The sequence below is a fragment of the Lithobates pipiens genome, unplaced genomic scaffold (assembly GCF_037356315.1).
Source record: "Lithobates pipiens isolate NorthernLeopardFrog02 unplaced genomic scaffold, aLitPip1_a1.2 Scaffold_13, whole genome shotgun sequence".
Classification (NCBI taxonomy): Eukaryota; Metazoa; Chordata; class Amphibia; order Anura; family Ranidae; genus Lithobates; species Lithobates pipiens.
Window position 1 is genome coordinate 485,425,017 of NW_027507718.1, and position 18,708 is coordinate 485,443,724.

An 18,708-nucleotide genomic window follows, 5' to 3' on the forward strand; every position below is an offset into this window, starting at 1 on the left:
GCTCAACAAATGCTTTATGTTCTTCTCAGCAAGATCTTTTTTTTTTCTTTCAAATCAAATGTTGCTTTCAATTTGCTTGCTCTTCTCTGTTGCTGTGGCCACATAACTGTGCACATGCCCATACACCAGTTGAATTCTGTTTGAATATTACAGAAATACAGATATTCAGAAAAATTGTTCCTTAACCACTTAAAACCAATTTGCAGCCCAAGGACCAGGCCCCTTTTTGCGATTCGGCACTGCGTCGATTTAACTGACAATTGCGCGGTCGTGCGATGTGGCTCCCAAACAAAATTGGCGTCCTTTTTTCCCACAAATAGAGCTTTCTTTTGGTGGTATTTGATCACCTCTGCGGTTTTTATTTTTTGCACTATAAACAAAAATAGATCAACTATTTTTAAAAAAATGCAACATTTTTAACTTTTTGCTATAATAAATATCCCCAAAAAATATATTAAATTTTTTTTTTCCTCAGTTTAGGCCAGGCATGTCCAAAGTCTGGCCCGCGGGCCAATCGCGGCCCATGGTCCAGTTTTTAACGGCCCGCCTGGTTATCCCTCTCTCAACCCGTGTGCCACGGAATCAGGGCTGTCAGATGAGCCCGATCCCCGACACTGTGAGAAGCTCCGTCAGCTTCAAAAGTGAAAGTAAAGCACAGAGGAGTGTTCTGTGCTCTCTGCTTCCCCCTACAGTGCAGTACCAGGCTGAATGAGGAAGCTGGAAAGGTAGAGTACTGTGCTAAAAGCTAGATTAGTGTTAATGGGGCTTTATTCATGTGTCTGTATGTATGTGTGTGCATGTGTCTGTATGTATGTGTGTGCATGTGTCTGTATGTGTGTCTGTATGCGTGTGTCTGTATGTATGTGTGTGCATGTATGTCTGTATGTTTGTGTATGCATGTGTCTGTATGTATGTGTGTGCATGCGTGTGTATGTCTGTATGTATGTGTATGCATGTGTTTGAATGTATGTGTGTGCATGCGTCTGTATGTCTGTATGTATGTGTGTGCATATGTCTGTATGTGTATCTATGTGTATGCATGTGTCTGTATGTGTGTGCGGCATGCATTTGTCTGTATGTGTGTGCATGTGTCTGTACGTGTGTCTGTATGTATGTTCATGCATGTGTCTGTATGTTTGTGCATATGTCTGTATGTATATCTGTATGTATGTGTATGCATGTGTCTGTATGTGTGTGCGCTTGTGTCTGTTTTTATTTTTATTGTGACTGCGACATTACGGCGGACAAATCGGACATTTTTGACACATTTTTGGACCATTGTCATTTATATTGCAATTGGTGCTAGTTAAATGCACTGATTCCTGTGTAAATGACAATGACAGTGAAGGAGTTAACCACTAGTGGGCGAGGAGTAGTGATGGACGAACTTCCCACGGGACGTTTCGCGAACGCGGACCGCGAACACGGCCGATAGTTCGCGAACCGTAACGTTCGCGGCGGGCCCCATTGACTTCAATTCAATGGGAGGCGAACTTTGCAAACCTACAGGTCAAATTTGCAGCCACAAAATAATTACTAGCTGTGCAAACATAGTCCCACCACATGGCCAATGACATAACACATGTATGAGGTGAATCTGGGATCGACAACTACAAGCATTCTTTTTTTATATGGGAAATTGTTGTGACAATTCAGGACTGTGGAGCGCATGAAGGCAATGGAGGAGAGGGAAGGTCAGGGTAGGCAAAGAGGGTGCAGGAGATGATCACCAGCAGCGTGACATACAGCAATGACACCTGCACCGTGATAAAGTGATCTGACAACAGCACCGTGATAGAGAGCACTGACATCAGCAGCGTGACATAAAGCACTAACACCAGCACCGTGATATACAGCACTGACAGCAGCACCGTGATAGAGAGTACTGACATCAGCAGCGTGACATAAAGCACACACACCAGCACCGTGATATACAGCACTGACAGCAGCACCGTGATAGAGAGCACTGACATCAGCAGCGTGACATAAAGCACTAACACCAGCACCGTGATATACAGCACTGACAGCAGCACCGTGATAGAGAGTACTGACATCAGCAGCGTGACATAAAGCACTGACACCTGCACCATAAGCAGCCCCAGGAGGAAGTCAGCATAGCACAGGGATGGTGGGAGCCCCTCATAATGAGCATAGCACAGGAATGGTGGGAGTCCCTCATAATAAGCAGCCCCAGGAGGATGTCAGCATAGCACAGGGATGGTGGGAGCCCCTCATAATAAGCAGCCCCAGGAGGAAGTCAGCACAGCACAGGGATGGTGGGAGCCCCTCATAATAAGCATAGCACAGGGATGGTGGGAGCCCCTCATAATATGCACAGCAGAGGTACAGCCCCAGGAGGAAGTCAGCACAGCACAGGGATGGTGGGAGCCCCTCATAATAAGCAGGCCCAGGAGGAAGTCAGCACAGCTCAGGGATGGTGGGAGCCCCTCATAATAAGCAGCCCCAGTAGAAATATGACACAGCTCAACCTCTTCAAAGAGGAGGGTACGGGCATATAGTACAGTGTGCTTTTTTTGGACAAGGAAGTGAGCCAAATGAAGAAAGAAGGTCTGTGTGGTCGATTAAAAAAATTGTTTATCGACATATACATGGTCTACTGGTCACATGTGTTGAATTCCTCCGAGATCCATGCCTCATTCATTTTTAGAAATGTGAGGTAGTTAACACTGTTGTGAGCTAGGCGAGTACGCTTATCGATCACGATCCCCCCTGCTGCGCTGAACGTCCTTTCGGACAGGACACTGGATGAGGGGCAAGCCAACAGTTCGACTGCAAATTGGGCAAGCTCTGGCCAGAGGTCAAGCCTGCCCACCCAGTAGTCAAGGGGTTCATCACTCTTCAGAGCGTCCACATCGGCCGTTAAGCCGATGTAGTCGGACACCTGACGGTCTAGGCGTTCCCTGATGCTGGATTCGGATGACACCTGTCGATGGGTCGGCTGAAAGAATAACCTCATATCCGACGTCACCAACACATCTTCAAACCGGCCTCTTCTTGCAGGCGCTGTTGGATTGGTACCCACAACTCCTTCTCTGGGAGTGGGAATTGCTCCTCTGCCAGCGCACGCAAAAGCAGAATGCAGCATTTCTCGAAGCAAGGCCTGGAAGTGCTCCATTCTGCCAGCCCTCTGTGACGGCGGTAAAATTTCCGCCATTTTGTGTTTGTACCGGGGGTCCAAGTACGTTGCCACTCAGTACTGGTCCTTGACCCTTATGTTTTTTATACAGGGGTCCCTATTAAAACACTGGAGCATGAAGGCCCCCCATTTGCACTAAACTGGAAGCGGTGTGGTGGCCTGGCTCCTGCTCATCATCCAGGATAATGTCGTCCTCTTCATTCTCCTCTCCCCATCCACGCACAACAACAGGGATCCCAGAAAGGTTTAATGCATGCTCTTCTTGCTCCTCCTCATCCGCCCCGGCACCATCCTCCTCTGACTCCTCTTCAGACTCCTGTTGTTCACTTGTCTCAGATAGAGTAGCCCCCCTGGGAATTCATCCAGCATTGCTACTTCCTCATCTTCCCGCTCCTGCACCTCCACAGCTTGATCAATGACACGACGCAATGCACGCTCCATAAAGAAGGCATAAGGTACCATGTCACTGATGGCGCCATGGCTGCAACTGACCAGTTTGGTGATCTCCTCAAATGGGCGCAGATGTCTGCATGCGTCACGCATGAGCAGCCACTGGCACGGTGAAAAAAAACCCAGCTCCCCAGAGCCTGTTCTGCCGCAGAGATCATACAGGTAGACATTAACTGCATGTTTCTGCTGGAGCAGCCTATCAAGCATATAGAAGGTTGAGTTCCATCGCGTCGGGCAATCGCAAATAAGACGTCTGACCGGCAGATTGTGTCGCCGCTGAATGTCAGCAAGGCGAGCCATGGCCGTGTAAGATCTTCTGAAATGGGCTGAGATTTTCCTTGCCTGCCGCAAGATGTCCTGGACCCCAGGGTATTTGACAACGAATCGCTGCACGACCAAGTTTAAGACGTGTGCCATGCATGGCACATGCGTGATTTTGCCCTGTTTCAATGCGCTAAGCAGATTGGCACCGTTGTCACACACCACTTTACCAACTGTCAAATTGATCAGTGTTAGCCACTGATCTGCCTGTGAACGCAAAGCTGAAAGGAGTGCAGGGCCAGTGTGGCTCTTGGCTTCCAGGCACAACAGACACAGCACATTATGGAAATGTCTCACCTGGCATGTCGAATAGGTTCTGGGGAGCTTGGGCGGCGCAGCGGAAGAGACGCTAGCAGCGGAAAAGGAGGAGTCAGCCGAGGAGGAGAGGGAGGAGGATGGAGTAGGAGGAGAAGAAGGCCCAGGCCTGCATGCAATCCGTGGCGGTAAAACCAAATCTACACAGGTGCCATGGGTTACATGCTTGACAGCTGTCAGAAGGTTCACCCAGTGGGCAGTAAAAGTGATATACCTTCCCTGCCCGTGTTTGCTAGACCACGTGTCTGTGGTCAGATGTATCTTGGCACCGACACTGTGTGCCAGAGATACATTCACTTGCCGCTGAACATGGCCATATAGCTCTGGGATGCCCTTCTCTGAGAAATACTTCCTTCCTGGGACCTTCCATTGTGGTGTTCCAATGGCCACAAATTTGCGAAAGGCCTCCGAGTCCACCAGTTTATATGGCAGTAGTTGGCGGGCTATGAGTTCTGACAAGCCAGCCGTCAACCGTTGGGCAAGAGGGTTATCCGGCGTCATCGTTTTTTTTACGCTCAAACATTTGGCCCACAGAAGCCTGCCTTTTTCCAGAAAAACTTGAGGACGGAAGGTGGAGTGGAGGACAATTGTAAGGAGAGAGGTGAAGGAGAAGTAGAAGACGAGGCTGGACGGTGAGAGCCTGGAGTGTGGCTTTGTGTGTTCCGTTGCTCCCACTGGGCTCGGTGATGGCTGCTCATGTGCCTTCTTAAGGCGGTCGTCCCTAGGTGAGTGTTGGGCTTACCGCGACTAATGCGTTGACTGCAAAGATTGTAGATGGCAACGCTATTGTCAGCAGCAGACACGTGAAAAAAAGCCCACACTGCGGAGCCATGTGCCGGTGTCCTGGGAGCACCAGATGTGACCGTACATGGTCGATGACTCGCTCCTGATACATTTGCAGTCTGCTTTGTCCCTCCTGTGCAATGTAAGTTATTCCTGCTTCTCCTCCCTATCTGCTGGTCCATATCTCCCTCTGAACTCCCCTCCTCTTCCTCTCTTGTGGGCACCCACGTGACATCACTAGACACGTCATCATCGATGTCACTTTCCCCACCGCTATAAGTAGAGATCTCGGAGTAGGCAGCAACACCGGGGACCAACCTCCTCCTTGGGCTGATCTGGGTACTGTCGTCAGACTGCTGAGTAGCGGTTGTTGCTACCTCCTCTTCCTGATCCAATACCAAGAGTGGCTGCGCATCAGAAATGTCTTGATATGGATCGGAAAATAATTCCTGTGACTCAAGCGGAAGGTATGTGGTGGTAGTGTCTTTGGGGGTGCACATAGCAGAGAGTGAAGAAGAGGGTGCAGATCGAGAGGATGAGGAGGGTGCAGAAGAGTAAGGCTGAGTGAGCCACTCAACCAAGTCTGGTGCGTCCTTTAAAGTAATTGACGCACCTTCTGCAACTTCCCACTTTGGCTCAAGCTTGTTGCTCCTGCCCTACCCCTACCACCCCTGCGGAAGGGCTTGCCTCTTCCTCTGCCTGTCATTTTTAAAATGACCCTGTGACAAAACTCTCAGTCCCTATACCGATGAAGGACTGCTGCAGTATAGGGCAGCGGTCAGCAGTAGTGCACCTCAACCCTATGTATTGTGGACCTATACCAGTCCTTATAGAATAGCAGCCTGTACCTCACTCAACCCTATGTACTATAGCACCCTACACCAGGTTACCAGTCCTTATAAGGACCTTTGTGGAACAAGTAGGTTGTGTGTGACTGATTAGCAGACTGTACGTCAGTCCCTATACCGATGAAGGACTGCTGCAGTATAGGGCAGTGGTCAGCAGTAGTGCACCTCAACCCTATGTACTGTGGACCTATACCAGTCCTTATAGAATAGCAGACTGTACCTCACTCAACCCTATGTACTATAGCACCCTACACCAGGTTACCAGTCCTTATAAGGACCTTTGTGGAACAAGTAGGTTGTGTGTGACTGATTAGCAGACTGTACGTCAGTCCCTATACCGATGAAGGACTGCTGCAGTATAGGGCAGCGGTCAGCAGTAGTGCACCTCAACCCTATGTATTGTGGACCTATACCAGTCCTTATAGAATAGCAGACTGTACCTCACTCAACCCTATGTACTATAGCACCCTACACCAGGTTACCAGTCCTTATAAGGACCTTTGTGGAACAAGTAGGTTGTGTGTGACTGATTAGCAGACTGTACGTCAGTCCCTATACCGATGAAGGACTGCTGCAGTATAGGGCAGCGGTCAGCAGTAGTGCACCTCAACACTATGTATTGTGGACCTATACCAGCCCTTATAGAGTAGCAGACTGTACCTCACTCAACCCTATGTACTGTAGCACCCTAGACCTTACCAGTCCTTATAAGGACCTTTGTGGAACAAGTAGGTTGTGACTGATTAGCAGACTGCAGCAGAAGGGCAGCAGTCAAGTATAATATGCTTTCTATATTTGGAAGAAAGAATATTATATGTGTACAAGCCTATTACCATACCACTGATACCAGTCCTGAAAAGAACCTTTGTGGACCTAATATAGTAACAGCTACTGATTAAACTGACCCTCACTGCCTCACACACAGCTTCCTGCCTGTCCCTATATAAACTGACAAAACAGAGGCTACTGGAACAATAACTGGAATAGCACTTTAGTGGACCTGATAGTAACAGCTAATGACTAAACTGACTGTCCCTGCAGCAGACACCGTCCTGTTCCTTTCTCTAAACTGACAAAAGACACTCAGGCTGCTGCAACAATCAGTAGCACAGCAAACCTATATCCTGAACTACACCTAACACCTATACCAGTTCTGAAAAGAACTTTTGTGTACCAAATAGCTAGCGATTTGGGTCACTGCAATCTCTCCCTGCTCCACACAGCAACCTCTCCCTATAGTGACAGAAGAAAGAATGTAAAATGGTCGCCGGATCGGGTCTATTTGTAAGTTAGGGGAAATGTCCAAGTGTCCATGTGCTGTAATGTCTCAATTGGCTGTTCTGTACCCCATGATGGATGTGTCATCATAGGTCAAAGTTCTTTTACACAGTAAACACGGAAGTCCGCCGGGCAAACGGCGGCAATAGTCCCCCGATCGGGTGGACCGCGAACAGCCGAAATTTGCCGCGAAACGACCGCCGGGCGAACCGTTCGGCCATCCATAGCGAGGAGGGGTTATGTGTGACGTTGTGTTTTTTTTTATTGTAGGGGGGCGTGGCTTGGCACGTGATGTCACTGATCGTCTTTCCCTATAACAGGGAACAGACGATCAGCGTCAGGCTCAGTAGGAAGCGCGGGGAGAGGTTTGTTTACACAGACCTCTCCTCGTTCTTCAGCTCTGTGACACGATCGTGGGACACCATCGGCGATCGAGTCTGCGAGTCCCGCGGCCACAGTCACAGAGCTCAGGACCGGGTCGTGAGCGTGCCGGCGGCGGCGCACGCGCGACCCACGGCTGAGCACTTAAAGAGCAAGGTACCTGTACGCGCTTGTGCCCAGCCGTGCCATTCTGCCAACGTAAATGTGCAGGAGGAGGTCCTTAAGACTTAAAAGTTTTTTCCTGCCATTATTGAGCCAATTCATTTCATTAGAAGGCCCTTAAAAAAGAGTCCAGACCTACTACTTAAATGGAATCGCAAGTGTATTAAACTGGTTTATTTTGTGAGCATGTTACAATATGTACAATTTTTGGGAATGAGAATCACATTCGCAGTTAGAATTTCCTTGGAGAAAAAATTTCCATCTTGCGCCTTAAAATTTTCTTGTCACTACAGTCAAACACGATTGGCAATTTGACCTCACTACTTATTAAAAAATGGAAGAATGTTCCGAAAATGTAATTTTTTTAACAATATTCTAATACTGCATGGCTGCTTAAAGTGGTTGTAAAGTGTAATTTTTTTAATAATAAACTAACCAACATGTTATACTTAACTGCTCCGTGCAATGGTATTGCACAGAGCAGCCCCTAATCTCCTCTTCTGGGGTTATCTGCCAGGCTACTTTGGTGTACAATAAAAATACATGTTACAATCTATTATTTTTCATCAAGTGAAATAAGTGTGGGGGGGGGGTTCTTTTATGCCCATCTGGAGATTTCTCTTCTCTTCTTTCTCCTATAACGTCAGTGTCACCAATCCTAAAATAGATTCTAATTCTTCCTCTACTCTATCCAAAATTGGAAAATAAAACATTTGGATGAATATAGTGCCCCCTAGCTTCAAGTTGTTCAGTTAGGTTCTGAGACTTACTATGAATGAAAGTGTTATGCCGGCCATACACGGTTCGAATTTTGTAAGAATTTTCTTTCGAAAATCATATCTAAGAATTTTCGTATGAATTTTGCACCATTAGTGGGCTGCAGCAACAGCCAATTTTCGTGCGGATATAAAATTGAGGAATCGGACATGTTGGAAACTTTTTGAAAAACAAACGATTTTCTAATCAATGATGGGAGAATCGTGCGAGAAATGTAATAAGAAAAGAAAATGTACGGAGATAAAAGAAAATTTACGGAGAGAAAAGAAGATTCCCAGTCAAGAAAATTATTTTCTGTAGCAACATGAGGTGAAATTGAAGGCTTGGTCGGCTGAATTTCGAAAATCAATGGTGGCATCATCGGATTACAAAAAAAACTAATTTCGAATTTTGAAAAGAAAATTTGTTCGAAATTCGACTGTGTATGGCCTGCATTAGTTCACCTTTTCAGAAAAAATGAAAAGGTGAACTAACACCCTAAACCCTTCCTCCTGTTCCCCGCTGCACTTACCGCCATCGGTGATGAGTAGTCCATAGCCACTCAGCCGATGTAGTGGTTAGGGAATTCGAAATCCCGCCTCACCTTTCTGCAGGACCCTGCACTGACCAATCAAAAGCTCCTGGTTCTTACTGATAGTAACAACAGGAGACCTAACCTGCGCAGTGTGTGTAAGCATGGTTGCTAGTAGTCTCAACCAGTTGTACATGTGGCAGGGTGACAACGCAGGAGTACAATTGAGAAACAGTTGTCACAGGTAGTGCCTGAACAAGAACCTTCATGGCAATATCAACCATGTGAAGATTAGAAAAAATGTAAATTACATTAAAAAGTAAAGTTTACATTAGATCTTAGTTATTGGGTTTAGATCTACTTTCCTAAAACCTGGGTCTGTCAGGGACAGCTGACATCATGTAGGACTTGTAAGGACTATGTCCACAAGAGTCCACACATTACATACACTGTGATTCAGTCTTTCTGAACTGTGTTAACTTGAGAAGAACCCTTGAAATAATTTTAAGGTCCTAGGGCAGTGATGGCGAACCTTGGCACCCCAGATGTTTTGGAACTACATTTCCCATGATGCTCATGCACTCTGCAATGAAGTTTAGCATCATGGGAAATGTAGTTCCAAAACATCTGGGGTGCCAAGGTTCGCCATCAGTGTCCTAGGGGAACCCCTGATAAAACCAATTCCTCCTCACACTTGTGGTCAATGTAAAGAATGGCCCTGACAATGGTGGTCAAAATCCACCCCAACAGATTAAATACCCACGGTTAAAAAGTTCTTTGGCGCCATGCCTTTGTCTCTGCAAAGTGGTTTAGGTTCCAGAACTATGTAGGCACCATCAAATGGGAGGTTAATCAACCAAAACTTAAGGAACCCTTAGCCACCTCCGGAAGAACCTTAAGGGATCCATGGAACCCCTGGTTGAGAATGGCTGCTGTGATGGGATGAAAGGTCATGCTGAAGGAGGAATTGTTTTTTGCTCTTCAAATTATCTGAGGGGAAAAGCCTCCTTTTAATTACAGGTATAATGTCATAATCCGTGTCCTGGGGGCTTCCCATACAACATTAGTTGAACTGAGAAGGAAATGGATGTTAATCCTTCCATTGAATCAAAGGGACATGACACCTCATCACATTAAAGGAAATTTGATTTAGGAAAGAATGCCACACAAAGTCAGAGAGATAAAATGCCAACTGTTGCCCTATCTGAATGTTATATCATTATTAACACTAATCCTTGCATTCTGATTTAGAACAGTCTACAGCTTGGACGGGACTGATGGGACAAATATATTTTTTAATGTTCTTAACATTATACACACATAATTTTGACACATAGAAGAAATCTATGAAAGGTATAAAGATAAAATTGGAAAATGGTAAAATGTAGAAAAAAATTATGTTACAAAAAAAAAAAAAACTGAATATTTGTACATGCCGTGAAATCGGTTTCTTGGAGTTCATTAAAGTAGAACTTAAAGGCAAAACTTTTTTTATTCATTTTGGATAAAGTAAAGGAGGGATCAGTTTTTTGCCATCTGTATCCCATTGGGGAGATTTCACTCCATGTCCCATAGCCAAAACAGGAAGTGAGAGGAATTCCCTCCAAAGTGAAGAAATCTCTGGTTGTCACCAGAACTAGGGTCCTCATTAGAAGATTTCTCCTCTATTCTATTCCTGGTTTCAACATTCAATATACATGGCAAACAGGACAAACAGAGAGGTACATATCAATAACAGAGGCACAGACAGCAATAAAAATAGGTGTTCTATACTTCTATTCCCTCTCTATTTTATCCAAAACTTAAAAAAAGAAGTTTTGCCTTCAGTTATCCTTTAAGGAACACAAGAGTCAGTTATTCAGATACAATTGGGTTATACTAAGGGCTGGATTGGGCATCTGATTGTGTCTCAAGCACAGCCCAACAATGGTGCACCCCTCAGCCCCCCCATTGCCCCCCCCCCCCCACGGGAGCTGCTGTTTCCAGGATGGGCTCTGAAGGTCCAGCACTGTAAGCCGGACCTTCAGAGCACATGGGACGGTGAGGTCATTGGCTGCGTGCACTCCGAATATCTCCTAAACGGTGCAAGTTTTGAAGATATTCACATAAGCAACAGTTAAGCCTTATTATAGGCTTAGCTGTAGGCTCAAGTGGTGTAACAGAGTTTACTACCACTTTAACTGAAATGCTGAAAGTGAAAAAAAAGTTTGAACATTTTAAAACCATTCTTAATTTTTCTTCCAGTTCAGCCAAAGACTAAACTTCACAACTATTCTCAGGAAAGTGGTGAAAAAGGGAAAGTAGACTTGGCGCTATACCTTTAAGGCATAAACGATTGCAAATTATAAATAATATTGTGCTCCTTATAGCTTAACTTATATATTATACTTGTATCAAGAGGTGAGATGAAAAATAAAAATAAAAGTAAAATATAAAAAGTGAAAAATGCACAATGAAAATGAGAAAATCTCAATAGTGAAAAGTCCACTATAATTGGGGTTGAATTTTGGTGTGATATTACCACATGTAAAAAAAAAAAAAAAAAAAAAAAAAAAGCACATCTGTAATACTATCAATATACGTGCATATAAATAAATACCACTTTAAAATCACACTGCAGAAATCTTATACATAGGTGCACATAACAAAAATGCATATAACAAAAAAAAAAGGTGAAGTCGTCCGGTAAACCGCCAATGAACATGCTATTATTATAAGTGCAAGAAAACACTAATAAGAGTTCAAAAAGTCACAGAGTATATAAAAGTAATTTGTGCAGTAGATGTGTGACCACTAATGAAGAGCTTCCCGGGGCATGTGCCAAATACTGATATTGCCCTCACCAGATACCCTGCCCCTGCAGGAGTAGGATCGCCTCCACAGTGTAAGCCCCTGTGTCACTGTCTGGTATTTCTCTGGGAGGTTTCATTTGTCATCCGCTGGGAATATCTCACTTTAGCTCTCAATGAAAAAGAGGAGTATCCATAGTGTGAACCGTTTCCACAAGAAGTTTTAGTAGATTAAAAAATGTACTCACATTACATAAATGGAAAAAATCGCCAAAACATAAAAGCATCCGCCGGCCGCTACAGCTAGTTGTGGAGTGTGGGTCCTATGGCCACGCCCTACGTGTTTCGTCACCACAACGTCATCTGGAGACTTTTCCCTATTGAGATTTTCTCCTTTTCATTGTGCATTTTTCACTTTTTATATTTTACTTTTATTTTAATCTCACCTCTTGATACAAGTATAATATATAAGTTAAGCTATAAGGAGCACAATATTATTTAGAATTTGCAATCGTTTATGCCTTAAAGGTATAGCGCCAAGTCTACTTTCCCCTTTTCGCCAGTTTATTCCACCCGTTGGGAGGTAATATTAGGTAGAGGCAGCTCATACCTACGGTATATTTGCCTTATCCATAGCGCAATCTCTTTTTCCATTTTTCATATTCTCAGGAAAGGCATAAAGTGCATGAGTAGGCACATAATTACACTGAGCCATACTCATGCACAGAGGAGTGCATGTGTTCATATGCATGCATGAGTGTACACCTGAAGCCAAGACGTGCGCATGCCTGTTGCTAAGGCTAACACCCAAAGGCACAGCGCAGAGCTGCTGCACTGAATCTTTGCCATTTGGTATATAGCATTTTTTGCATTACCTGTTAACCGTTCTTGTGTCCAACCTCCTGCTGCCGACTTGATCTGCCTCTGACTAAAGCTGGCCATACATTACACAATTTTCTTGTTCAATTTCCTTTAGATTGTAGTGCAAGGGCTTGCCTGTCTGCATACAAATTGAAAGTGCTTAGGTATGTCCTCATATTATATGGTTTTGGTAAAGAAAATTGTATAATGTATGGCCAACCTAAGCTTGAACTCTGCTTGGCCTGCATCAATCCCTAGCCTGTTTCTGGAGATCAATTCTGCTTGCTTCTTATGCCGAGCTACCCCACTGTTACCGTCCTTTGCCTGAACCCTGACTTTTCTCATGTCTTCCGGCTACACATGGCCTGCCTGACCCTGCTAACAACCTCTCTGCTTAGTGCTTGTGCCTGGCTACCTTCTCTTGGCTGTCCAGTGGTCCAATCAGTGCCTGAGCCTGTTTGTCCATGACCAAGCCAGTTCATGCTAGATGTCTCCTGAAGGTGGTCATCTCTGCTGTCCCTGCATCCATGATTCAGTCTGTTCCTGGAGACGCACAGCCAACATATGAGCACCAGCTATCACAAGAACCATCGGGCACTCGTGCCACTCTGGGCTCTTGTGCTCCCTTTACCTTACCAGGGCCCCTGAGCTGAAGGTGAAAGAGAAGCCTACCTCTCCATGTCCAACACCAGGTTTGTGACAGCAAATTCATTTTTTTTTATTTGTCAGATTGGGCATGCATCAGCATTAATCAAATGATAATTAAAAAGAATCGTTTTTACCTGGTATTTTATTTGAAAAATGTACTCAGAACACTTTTATTCAAAAAAAATTCACTTTGACCTTAAAGCCCACTTGGTGATCTTTACCTACAGGTAAGCCTATAATAAAGCTCATCTGAAGGTAAAATGAATATCTCCTAAGCGTGCACTGTTTAGGAGATATTCACCCTGGATACAGCGAGTTACATCACCAACACATGCGCTCTGATGCCACATATACACGATCGGAATTTTGGTCGGAAAAAGCTGTTATGGTTTTCCTGATGGAATTCAGAGGGGATTTCGCTCAAGCTGTTTTGCATACACACGGTCACACCAAATTCTGACCGTCAAAAACACGTATGACGGGACTAGAAAAAGGAAGTTCAATAGCCAGTAACTAGCCAATGTAAGTATTTCATAATGTGCTAGTATGCGATGCATACTAGCACATTATGCAATTGCGCTACAGGTGGGTTTTTTTTTTAAAGCGGCTGCGGTTTAATACTGCTTTAAAACTCAACAAGCAAATTATTTATTTAAACCATTTATTTAATGATTAATAGATTTTCTAATTGTAAAGTATTTGATCAAATACAGGAGACAAAAGGTAGACATTTTCTTTACTGCTAGGTCATTATTATTGTTATTATATAGGATTTATATAGCACCGACATTTTATGCAGAGCTTTACAATATAAGGGCAGACAGTACAATTACAATACAATTTAATAAACTAGGAATCAGAGGATCCTGCTCATTATTTAGAAAAGTAGATGGATTTGGGCTTTAAGGCCGGGTTCACACTGGTACGACAAACGATCCGTCATTGGGAGCTCATGTCGCATGTGTGAAAATCAGTGTTTCCCTCCGGGAGCCAGCTTAATTGGTATGGGTCCCCCCTTGGGGAGCATACCAGGCCCTTCAGTCTGGTATGGATTTTCAGGGGAACCCCCATGCTGAAAAAACAGCATTGGGGCCCCCCAAAATCCATACCAGACCCTTATCCGAGAACGCAGCCTGGCAGGTCAGGAAAGAGGGTGGGGACAAGCGAGCCTCTTCCTGTCAACCTTGGTCATTGGTTTAACAAGCGGGCCCCCAGATCCCTGCCCCCCATCCTATGTGAATGAGTATGGGGTACATTGTAACCCTACCCATTCACCTAAAAAAAATGGCAAAAATTAAACACATTACACATGTTTTTAAAGTAATTTATTAAGGGAGCTCTGTCGTCTCTTCTGATCTCTTCTCCCCTCTCTGGCTCTTCTGCCTCCTCCGTTGACGTTCTTCTCCCCTCTCCAGGTCTTCTCCATTGAGGTCTTCTAGGTTCTTCTCCCTCTGTCCGCTGTCTTCTGCCTCTGCTGGGTCTTCTCCGCTGTCTTATCTCTCTGTTCTTTTTACGATGTTGACTCAACGCTCTCTCCCACTCTAATGCTGGGTGCGTGGTGTGCCACTACATATATTGGCATGGGGCGGGGTCACCGGAAGCCCAGCCCTTATGATGTCACCATCCCATCATGGTCCGGGCGGTGACATCATAAGGAGTGGGGCCTCCGAGTGACATCACCCCATGCCAATATAAGTAGTGGCACACAGTGCACCCACCATTAGAGCTGGACAGAGCGTTGAGTCAACATCGGAAGAAGAACAGAGGGAGAAGACAGCAGAGAAGACCCGGCAAAAGAGTGAGAAGTTAGTGAAGACCCAGCAGAGGCAGAAGACAGCAGACAGAGGAAGAAGAACCGGAGAGGGCTAGAATTCATCAGTGGAGAAGACCTGGAGAGGGGAGAAGAACTGGCAGAGGCAGGAGACGTCAGTGGTGGAGGCAGAAGAGCCAGAGAGGGGGAGAAGAGATCGGAAAGACGACTGCCTTAATTAGGGATGAGCCGAACACCCCCCGGTTCGGTTCGCACCAGAACTTTCGAACGGACCCCAAATTCGAACGAACGTTAGAACCCCATTGAAGTCTATGGGACTCGAACGTTCGAAATGAAAAGTGCTAATTTTAACGGCTAATATGCAAGATACTGTCCTAAAAAGGGTTTGGGGACCTGGCTCCTGCCCCAGGGGACATGGGTCAATGCCTAAAATGTTTTTAAAAATGGCCGTTTTGGCAGGAGCACTGATTTTAACGACGATTAAAGTGAAAAAAAAAGTGAAATATTCCTTTAAATATGGTGCCTGGGGGTGTCTGTAGTATGCCTGTGAAGTGCCACGTGTTTCCCGTGTTTAGAACAGTCCCTGCACAAAATGACATTAAACGGAAATAACACCATTTAAAACTGCTTGCGGTTTTAATGTTATATCTGGTTCCTGCAATATGGTTGAAAATCATTGAGAAAAATGGCATGGGTAGCCCTCCCTGCCCATTACCAGCCTATTTGGGTCTTGTACGCATATTAAGGGGAACCCCGTACCCATATTAAAAAAAGGAAATGCGTGTGGCCCCCAGGCCCTATATACTCAGAACAGCAGTATACAGGCGGTGCAAACAAGACAGGGACTGTGTAGATTTGTTGTGTTAAGTTGAATCTGTTTGTAATTTTCAACTGGTACATTTTTAAAGTGTAGCTCCAGTCAAAAAAACTATTTTAAAGCTTTTTGGAAAACATAGGGAAGGGTTATCACCCCTGTATAATTTGTTTTGTCGTCCATCTTTTTTCATCTCACTTGCTGTTGTCTCCTTCCGTTTGCAAGTAGGAGATGTTTGTAAATTGGATGTTTGAAAGTAGGGGCCTGCCCTATATGCTCTGCAGAAATGGCGGAACAAGGTGTTGGTTTTGCCACAACATTGTAAGTCCTGAAAGTGACTCTTGGTGGGCGCTGGAGCGCCCTGCTGTGAACGATTATATCAAGAATTGTAATTACATGCCATTGTTGAACAGTGGTAGAAAAATTGACCTTTGGTGGTTGTGGTGCTGGTGCCACAACACTATAAGTCCTCACCGTTACTCTGGGTGGGCACAGGAAGGGGCCCTCCTGTGAAATATTATATCAAGAATTGTAATTACATGTCCCTGTTAAACAGGGGCAGAAAAATTTGGCCTTAGGCACTGCTGCTGGTGCCACCACACTGCAACCTCTTCCACATACTCTAGTTTTATTGCAGGAATTAGCCCTGCTGCAAAGCATTGCATCAAAAATTGTACTTAAACGCCCCTGTTAAACAGGGGCAGAAAAATTGGGCCTTAGGCACTGGTGCTGGTGCCACCACACTGCACCCTCTGCCATATACTCTAGTTTTATTGCAGGAATTAGCCCTGCTGCAAAGCATTGCATCAAAAATTGTACTTAAACGCCCCTGTTAAACAGGGGCAGAAAAATTGGGCCTTAGGCACTGGTGCTGGTGCCACCACACTGCAACCTCTGCCATATACTCTAGTTTTATTGCAGGAATTAGCCCTGCTGCAAAGCATTGCATCAAAAATTGTACTTAAACGCCCCTGTTAAACAGGGGCAGAAAAATTGGGCCTTAGGCACTGGTGCTGGTGCCACCACACTGCAACCTCTGCCATATACTCTAGTTTTAATGCAGGAATTATCCCTGCTGCAAAGCATTGCATCAAAAATTGTAATTAAACGCCCCTGTTAAACAGGGGCAGAAAAATTGGGCCTTAGGCACTGGTGCTGGTGCCACCACACTGCAACCTCTCCCATATACTCTTGTTTGATTGCAGGAATTAGCCCTGCTGCAAAGCATTGCATCAAAAATTGTACTTAAACGCCCCTGTTAAACAGGGGCAGAAAAATTGGGCTGATGGCATCAACCAGAACCAGAAATGTTCTTCCAACATATCAGCGGAGGAGGAAGAGGATAGACAATCAACATAACAGGACAGTCACTCAGCATCAGCATAAGCAGTCTTGAAGGGATGTGGTATTTCAAAAAAAATTATTCGGTTACATCAGCTTCAGGTGCTTGGTAGCTGTGGGTGATCCAAGACTGATTCATCTTGATGAAGGTCAGTCGATCAACTGATTCGGTGGACAGGCGCACCCTGTGATCGATAACAAAGCCACCAGCAGCACTGAAGGTGCGTTCCGAAAGAACGCTGGATGCAGGACAGGCCAGTAGCTCAATTGCATACTGTGCAAGCTCTGGCCAGTGATCCATCCTCAAGACCCAGTAAGCCAGAGGATTTTCGGTGGGAAAGGTGTCCAAGTCTGACCTTGCCCCTAGGTATTCCTGCACCATGTAAATCAGACGCTGGCGATGGGTGCTGGAACCGATCATACCTTGGGGCTGCGGACTAAAAAATTGTCTGAAAGCATCAGTCAGACGGCCACCTTCTCCACCGCTCCTTCTGACCGATGCCTCAGCAACACGTTGTCCAGGACCAGGAGTTTGTAACCTCCCAGTCTCTGGGAACGCGTTGCACAGACCTTTCTGCAAGGCCTCCCGGAGATGTCTCATCCTCTGCTCCCTCTGCGATGGCAAGATAAGGTCGGCAACCTTACCCTTGTACCGTGGATCAAGGAGAGTGGCCAGCCAGTAATGGTCCCTCTCCTTGATCCGAAGAATACGAGGATCCTTCCGCAGGCTTTGCAGGATCAGGGAGGCCATGCAGCGTAGGTTAGCTGAGGCATTCGGTCCGGAGTCCTCTGGGTCACTAAGGACAACATGATCCGCAGCTACCTCCTCCCAGCCACGTACAAGTCCACGTGTTTCTTGGGACTGTAAATCATCCCTACAGGACTGCTGCTGCTGATGCTGAGTGCTAGCCTCCACCTCCATGCTGACACAATCATCCTCCTCCTCCTCTTCCTGTGTGATGGGTAGCACAGCAGGAACACTGTCTGGATAAAGGGGGCCTTGAGAGGCAAGGAAGTCCTCCTCTTCATGCCTCTGTTCTGCCTCAAGTGCCCTGTCCATTATTCCACGCAGCGTATGCTCCAAGAGGTGGACAAGAGGTACAGTGTCACTGATGCATGCACTGTCACTGCTCACCATCCTTGTGGCCTCCTAAAACGGTGACAGGACAGTGCATGCATCCCTGATCATGCCCCACTGGCGTGGTGAGAAAAAACCAAGCTCCCCTGACCCTGTCCTGGTGCCGTAGTCGCACAGGTACTCATTGATGGCCCTCTGCTGCGTGTGCAGCCGCTGCAGCATGGCCAATGTTGAGTTCCATCTGGTGGGCATGTCACATATAAGGCGGTTCTTGGGCAGGTTCAACTCCTTTTGGAGCTCAGCCAGCCGAGCACAGGCATTAAATGATCGGCGGAAATGCACACAGACTTTCCTGGCCTGCTTCAGGACATCCTGTAAGCCGGGGTACCTGCCCAAGAACCGCTGCACCACCAGGTTAAGGAC